The 8,377-nt window shown below is 44.0% G+C and overlaps 1 non-coding gene across 1 annotated transcript; it reads left to right on the forward strand.

The window, feature by feature from the left end:
* Positions 1-1,191: 1,191 nt before the first annotated feature.
* Positions 1,192-1,263, forward strand: TRNAA-AGC (transfer RNA alanine (anticodon AGC)). The gene has a single exon. It is a non-coding gene; the product is annotated as a tRNA-Ala (tRNA).
* The last annotated feature ends 7,114 nt before the right edge of the window (positions 1,264-8,377 follow it).

Below are 8,377 nucleotides of genomic sequence, written 5' to 3' on the forward strand. Positions count from 1 at the left end.
TGTTTCTCTTTGTATCCTGACAAAAATCTGAAGTCTTTAGGCAGACTGGCTAGTATGTCTATGCACCAGAGGGTCACGTCCCTTCCATTAAAACAGTCACTGGCAAAAAGAAAGGCATAGGCCATAAGTATTCTAGAGAACTCATGATTTGTACAAACTGTCTGGGCTCACCATCTCTACTGCAGGTTCTCTTAGCAAGGTGGAAGGATGAGGTACGCTGGTGTGCTCCGGGGCGCCCCCCCACCCCCACTTTCACTTCCTTCCCCACCCCGACCCCGACCCCGACCCCTAGTCCAGCAGCCCGGACACAAGCACATCCGAGCCTCGGCGCGCCGCAGCATCAGCTCTCCCCTCTCTTCTCCTTAGCGTTCCCATCCATTCTTCCAGATTCGCTCACAGGTCACTGTGTCCGGGCGCGCCCCTGAACTCTAGGCAGACACAAAACCTCGGTTTGCGCCCCTTGGGGAGGAAGGGCCCCAGACGGGGGGAGAACCACTCCCTCTGCAGCAAATAAAGCATCGCGAAGGCAGAGGTTTAACTTCAATCTTAGAAGGAACGCGTTTCTCACTTCTTTCCGGGCCCTTTGTTCCAAAGAATCAGAGCGGGATTTGAGGATTTGTATTCTCTAGGTCGGATTTGCATTCTTTGGATTAAATGAGGGTCAGAAGGACGCATCCAAACATGCATCAGCTCCACCCTTTAGCCCTCCCAAGTGTTTACAGCGGAAGGTTATTTTTACAACAGAATTCCCTCCACCCGTTCCTTGTTTTCTAAGGAAAGGCTCATAGCGGTTTCTGGAGCCCGGGAATAGGGTGCAGAAATGCGGAGAATTTTGGGGGGGGGGCGCATTTTGGGGTGTTGCATAAAGACAGTCGTTGGGAAAGCGTTTTTTTCTTTCTTCGGAGTATCTTTCCTTTGACGCACAGGCCTTTGAGAAAAGAAAAGCACTCAGAGAAGGAGGGTGTGGAAGTGTTTCTTACTGAGATTTCCCGCCCCAGCGTTCTCTCCTCGCGTCCTGGATGTCGGCGATTGACGAGTTAGTCAGAATTTCGTGGCAGCGGATTTCTACAGAGGAACGAGGTGAAAATTCGAGTTCTCTTTTACAAAAGAACAAAACAGTCTAAAACGTTAAAGGGGATACATTTGCTCAATTTCATGAAGATAGTTTAGGAAAGTCACATCCCACGTGGCGGGGATGTAGCTCAGTGGTAGAGCGCATGCTTAGCATGCATGAGGTCCTGGGTTCGATCCCCAGCATCTCCAGTTTTTCTTGCTTCCGGTCCCAGCCTGGTTCAGGAAATGAATGATCTTGCTCCTGAGCCCCTGCAGTCGGCAGGACTGTACACGTAACCCTACCGCTGTGAGCGCTGCATCCACCTGGCGCCGGCAGCGCAGGCAGGTGCTTCCACACTCAGCTGATCCGGAGCGGGTTGGTCACTCCCGGCTCCAGGAAAAAAGCACTGTTGACATCTACGCATGTCAACCCTGAGCTAGAAAGGTCTGGGGACGAACTCGTATCTTGGCTTGGTCTGAGGTCTCCCAGGTCGAGATTCCGCGGGAGGAGGGTTTCTTCTGCCGACTCGCGGCTGCCCACGCTGGGGGACCTCCTCCGGCCACCTGACCCTCCGCCCCGAGGTCCCACCCGGGAGCTAGGCCTGCGCCCTGCGATGGGTGTACTCGCGCGTCTGGGGCCGGCCGGCCAGCCGCACACTCTCCACGTTGCCTCCGACCCGGCTAGCTGCGATCCCGCGCGCAGAATCCGCCGCACTTGGACCCGGAGCCTGCGGGTGAGGACCTCTTCTTGGTGTTCTCGCTTAGAGACCTGCTCGCTCTGGGAGCGCGAAGTCTCGGCCCTTGGGCCTCAGTCTCTGCCTCTGCAGGTGGGACACCTGGTCACAGGGACAAGAGCAGGGAATGCAGGAAATGGTTGTTCCCCCAGGCAGGCGCCTGGCCGCGCCAGAGGCCCAGAGACCGCGGACGAGCCCCCCGCAGTGCCAATTCTCCATTCAGTGCAGGTGCAGGAGCACCGCGGAGGCAATGATGCCTATCATCCTTCATGTCAGGCTCTCACGTTTTGCTTGTGCTGCCTAACTCCTTAAGAAAAACCGCACAAAATTAAGGTACGGGCCTTGGAGTGGGCCTATGAACGTCTGGGTCCTGGAGCTAACACCTGTGAGCTGCAGGATCAGTCCTGCTGTCCCGCGGGTCCCGCGCACTAGCTCTCGCCGGTATTTACACAGGCCGGCAGCAGTGTGACTCAATGGAGCCTTAAAGATGCTGGAATACTTTGAACTAAATTAAAATTAGTATCCATAGCATCTACCAACTGAGTGGTCTACATGCTTTTCCTTGCGTGTTCTCACGTTTTCCGTGTGCCATGGTGCCCACAGCCAAGGCTGGCCGCTGTCAAATAACAAGAGCTCTATGAGGCAACAGTAACAGTCTTGAGTCGTAATTAATCTTTCATCCCCGTCTTGTCTTCTGTCTTCACCTCAGGTCACCAGACTATGATCAGTTCCGTCAAAGATTGTTTTTAGGATTCCTCTATTGCAAACCACACAGACTCTCCTTGAGCTCAACCCATAAACATTTTAGGCACAGTTCAAGCAAAATTATCTTATTTATTTTTTTAATGAAGTGTGCGGAGGACATAGGGAAGAATGGGGAAAGAGAGAAATGGTTAGAATTCCCTGAGCCCAGAAATGTCTTTAAACAATGTTTTTAACAATATTTCAAGAGATGACTATTTTAATTAGATGAAGCCAGACTTTATTTTCTGCAGTTTTTCTGCATACAGAGTATTAAGAGGAGCACAGATAGAAAGAAAAGGTGTTATTTTCTAAGAACATAGATATGAGCAGAGAGCTGACATCTGGGGAAAATTTTATTTGCTGCTCTTTATTCCTTAGCATTGAAGCAAGGGCCAAAGACTCCGTTTACTTAGCAACAATGAAACTTCTCTGAGCCTACACTGAGTTTGACTCCATTTCATAGTTTCTACAAAGTCTTGTGGCTAGAGAAAATTTAGAGGTGAACCTAGGTCATTCTGTGAAAAAAATACATCTTATTCTTTTCATTTCAAGGAAAAAATTTTTTTTAAATTGGAGTTTAATTTGCTAACATATAGTATAACACCCAGTGTTTATCCTGTCAAGTGCCCCCCTCAGTGCCCATCACCCAGTCACTCCATTCTCCCCACTCACCTCCCCTTCCGCTACCCCTTGTTCATTTCCCAGAGTTCGGAGTCTCTCATGTTTTGTCACCCTAATTTTTCCCACTCATTTTCTCTCCTTTCCCCTATAATTCCTTTCACTATTTTTTATATTCCCCATATGAGTGAGACCATATAATGATTGTCCTTCTCCTATTGACTTACTTCACTCAGCATAATACCCTCCAGTTCCATCCACGTCGAAGCAAATGGGTATTCGTCGTTTCTAATGGCTGAATAATATTCCATTGTATATATAGACCACATCTTTATCCATTCATCTTTCGATGGACACCGAGGCTCCTTCTACAGTTTGGCTATTGTGGACATTGCTGCTATAAACACTGGGGTGCAGGTATCTCGGTTTTTCACTGCACCTGCATCTTTGGGGTAAATCCCCAGTAGTGCAATTGCTGGGTTGTAGGGTAGCTCTATTTTTAACTCTTTGAGGAACCTCCACACAGTTTTCCAGAGTGGCTGCACCAGTCCCGATTCCCACCAACAGTGCAAGAGGGTTCCCCTTTCTCCACGTCCCCTCCAACATTTGTTATTTCAGTAGAGGGCAATTCTAATGCTGACTTCAGTGACTCCACAACAGGTTGGCGTGTATTTAGCTCCTACAAGTTGAGGATCCATGAGAAAAATACAAAAGAGCAGCCTCCGCAAACAGCAACACGAGGAGCGGAGAGCCAGGCGTACGCAGGGTGGCCGCACAGAGCGGTGCTGTCCGCGCCGGGAACAAGTGCGCTGTCGGCCTGGGGCGCTGGGGCGCTGGGGCGCTGGGGCGCTGGGGCACGGCGCTGCCGGCGCTCGGGGCTGGACCACTGGGGTGGGTGGGTGACCCCTGAGCAACCCGCCCCCTGCTGCTGCTGCTCCTTCCCCAGGCGGGGCTGGAAGGTGTTAGGACTCTGGGTGGTGTGGGTTTGCCTTGGTTTTCAGGGTACAGGTGTGCGGCCCTCCAGCAGCCAAAGGCGAAGTTCTGACGGCTTCTGCTGGAGGATGCTGTCACTCACGATGAGAACACCCACTCAGCTGATGATTCTCGATTCCTGCAATAGAGTGGGATATAAAAACTGTCGGGGCCTCGCTTGGAGGAGCCCCTGCCCGCGCACAACAGTCGGCTTGGCAGCTCGGTCTTGGGTTCCTTGGTGGCCCCGGGGATTTTCCCAGAGAATCGGAGAGCGCGCATGCGTGCTGCCTAACTGGTGGGAGTCTGAGCCCGGGAGCCGGGGCCGCCCGCGCGAGTCTGCCCTTCCCGCCAGGCCACCTGTTCCAGAAAGGCTTGCAGTAGTCACTCTAATCAGCAGCGCAGCTTTTCGCCTAATTGGGTACAGTTTGATCGGAAAAGCACCTCTATTTATGATGTACCTTGCTCCGTGGCTTAGTTGGCTAAAGCACCTGTCTCTTGTAGACAGGAGATTCTGGGTTTGAATCCCAGCAGGGCCTGCTCAGGTTTTAGGGGTTGTTTTGGATTTTTTTTTTTTTTTTGGCAATTTATTCAAACTTTTTAGTCTGAAATCTGCTATAATTTCAGTATCACATCTACTGCTTGGGAGCTCTTCTCTCCTTACACCTGCGTTCTCAATGACTCTCTGCCCCTCTACTGGTGATTTATCATGTGGTTCTGCTGTGCATTTAACTACTGGGGTATTCAAGATCAACCACAGAGTTTCTAAAATAAAATTTGAAAAATTTTAATTCAAGCTATTTAAAAATATATTATGCTAGGTTTTCAAACTCCAGCCATCTTACTTAAAACATACATAGATGAAAAATGGTTGCAGTTTATTGAACACTTACAATGTTGCACTTTTGTATTTTTGCACATACCTTTAAATCTCTAAAAGTACTCATAAAAGTAAGCATTATTAGACACATTTTGTGGATGAGAAAGCAGAATCAGAGAGAAGCAAAGTAACTTGCCCAAATTAAAGTTAGTACATAAATAATCAAGCTAGGGTCTTAGCCTAATATGGTTCTAAGCCATGATCTTGTATTTCAAATAATTGTATTTATAAAATCAAACGAGGGGGTGCCTGCGTCCCTCAGTGGGTTGGGGGCTGCCTTCCCCTCCGATCATTATCTCAGGGTCTTGGGGTCCAGCTCTGCATCTCAGGTTCCCTGCTCCAGCAGGGAGTCTGCATATCCCTCTCCTTCTACCCCACACCCCCTCATGCTCTCTCACTCTCTCAAATAAATAAATAAAATCTTTTTTAAAAAATCAAACAGTATTCAGTATGGTTTAGAATAATAGTTTTTAAAAGTGTATGGCACATGAACTCATTAGATTATCTGATGAAAACTTGTCTATGATCACCATCAAAAACAAAAAAGCCAACAGACATATGGACACGGTTTGTATATTCTTTCAAGATGTTGCTGACTTCCTAAGTTCTTGAATGTCCATGAACCACTAAAAAAAAATCCTTGACTTCCATAAAACAATATATTAAATCAAAATTGGTGTTTAGCAAACATAAACAATTACAGGGAGATATTTACTTTTGATGTTTTTTTTTTTTATAGGACTCTTAATCTCTCTCCTAAATTGACTTAAATTAGGCCCTCAGGCAGACATCTGGTCAGAGTTGTCATGACTCTAGGTCAGAATGCCAATTTCAAGAAGTTTTATTTCTGGATCTGAGATCACTGAAATGAGTTCTGGAAGGTTTTCTGCATGCACAAACACCTCTTAGAGCTGATCTCAAGAAGTAGATAAACCTTCATCTCTTTTGGCTGACAGCTCATTCAATCATTTCCTCAATTATTTGAAGAATCATGTATTGTATTCCTACTCCTCCAACATATGGAAAAGTAAGCTGAATGGTTCTGGTCTCCACCTCAAAGGAGATAAGAGCTTAGGGGGTGAGGGGGGAGGCAGAGGCAGAAATCAATTACATGATCACAAAGTGAAAGAAAATGTCATAGCTATGATAAATGCGACAAAAAATAATGACTAAGATTTAGGAGAACATATGCAAGAGATTTCATTTAATCGAAGTCAGAGAAGCAGAGACTTGAGATGCAAAAGAAAAAGAAGAATTAAAAAGAAAAAGAAAAGAAAGGAAAAGAAAAGAAAGGAAAAGAAAAGAAAGAAAAGAAAAGAAAGAAAAGGAAGAATTATGTAGAAAAGAGAAGTAGAGCAGAGAGACCTCCAGGCAGAAGAAACTAGGCAAAAGTGCATAGGACCAAAGGAAAGCCAGCATGGCTAGAGCGGAAAGGATTCACACAAGCAGGATGAGAAATGAGGCTGGAAAACTATAGGGATGAACCATTACAGGGTTTTATCTGCCATGTTGGGGTGTTTCAATTTTATACTAAGAGCAACCACGGTGGATGTGGTAGTTAACATGAACACATTCTGAAAAATGACTAAGAGAAAAAATGTGAAATTTCAAATTTTTTTCCTAAGTTATTCATTGTTTTCTTTTTGGAAAATAGATGTAAAATAAAAAAAAAAATTAAGCAACATAACCAGAGGTGCAGAAAGCATAAATGTAAAAAAAAATAATCAAAGGGAATTGGCATCAAGTTCTAGGGAGAAAAGTTCCCAAATTGAGAAAGCCTGTTTCTATAACTCCCAGGAACTATTACTTGCAAATGACTCCTTTTCAGGATATTTTTAGATTAAATTTTGTCAGTAAAAAAAGCAAACACATCCATTCCCTTTGCTTAATTATAGATCAGTAAGGAGCGATCTTATCTTCTTTCTTGAAAGAAGATAACTGATGTGTTTAAACTGATGTGTTTGTGAGCATTATTGTGCTAATGAGGAGTTGTCTTTGGAAATTTAAACTCTCCATTCTGTCTCTTATTGGATATTCCTAACTATTGATATAAGAGAATTTGGAGGTCAAGTCTTCCAAGGTTTTTTGTTTTTTGTTTTGTTTTGAGCTCCAAGAGGTTTTATCCAAGGTGCCTTAATGGAATTTTGCAGTCTCCTCAAATTCAGCCAAAAGCTGAATCAGTTTCTTCATAGTACAAACTTAACAAAGAACCCCTAAAATTCTGCATTGGGCATAAATTAAAAAGTGAATTCAATCCAGAGATGCCCTCCGCTCTCTGGGGAAAGCAGTATTTACTCAATGGCTCAAATTGTTATTGTAAAAAATAAAATCTGTGTTCATATAAGGGCAGAGAAAAGGCTGGCATTTAAGTTGCTGACCACACACAGAAGAAAAGGAGCATGGAGTTTGGGATGACGAATGTGTAAACATGTCCTAAAATCTGCCATTAACCAAATGTGGGCCTTTGTTATGTGACTTGGCTATCCTTGCTCATGTTTCATTCTTTTAACTGTTACTTCTAAGGTAATTTTATTTTTACAGAAAAGTTACAAGAATAGAACAAAGAATTCCTACTTATCCATCATCCACACTTCCTAAATATGAGCAATTGATCTCATTTAGTTTATCCTATTATATATATATATAATGTTATATTATATATATATAATTTTTCATGGATCATTTGAGAGGAAGTTGTAAACCATAATGATCCTTTATCTGTAAACACTTCAGTGTATGTTTCCTAATAATAATATTCATTTGCATAACCACAGAATAATTATAAAAATCAGAATTAACATTGATATAATACCATTATCCAATATACAGGTCTTATTCAGACTGTTAATTGTCTTTATAATGTCCTTTTTAGAAACTTTCTTGTTTCATTTTGGTAAAAACATTTGACATGAGATCTCTTCTCTTAACCAATCTTTCTTTTTTATTAAGTAAACCCTATGGCCAACATGGGGTTGAAATTCACCACTCCAAGATTAAGAGTCACATGCTCTACCAACTGAACCAGCCAGGCACCCCTATCTTAACCAATTTTTAAGTGTACCATAGATTATTGTTGACTGTAGGTACAATGTTTTACAGATCTTTAGAGTTTATTCATCTTGTTTGACTGAAACTTTATGCTCCTTGGTTAGTGACTCCCCATTTTCCCCTCCCCTCAACCAGCATTCCACTCTGATTCTATGAATTTGACTATATTAGATACCTCATGTAAGTGGAATCATGCAGTATTTGTCTTTTTGTGACTAACATATTTCGCTTAGTATTATTCATCAAAGTTCATCCATGTTTTTATATATCATAAAATTTCCTTCTTTTTAAAGAGAATAGTATTCCAATGTCTGCCCATATCACAATTTCT

This window comes from Canis aureus, chromosome 37 (genome assembly GCF_053574225.1).
Source record: "Canis aureus isolate CA01 chromosome 37, VMU_Caureus_v.1.0, whole genome shotgun sequence".
In the NCBI taxonomy this organism is placed as follows: domain Eukaryota; kingdom Metazoa; phylum Chordata; class Mammalia; order Carnivora; family Canidae; genus Canis; species Canis aureus.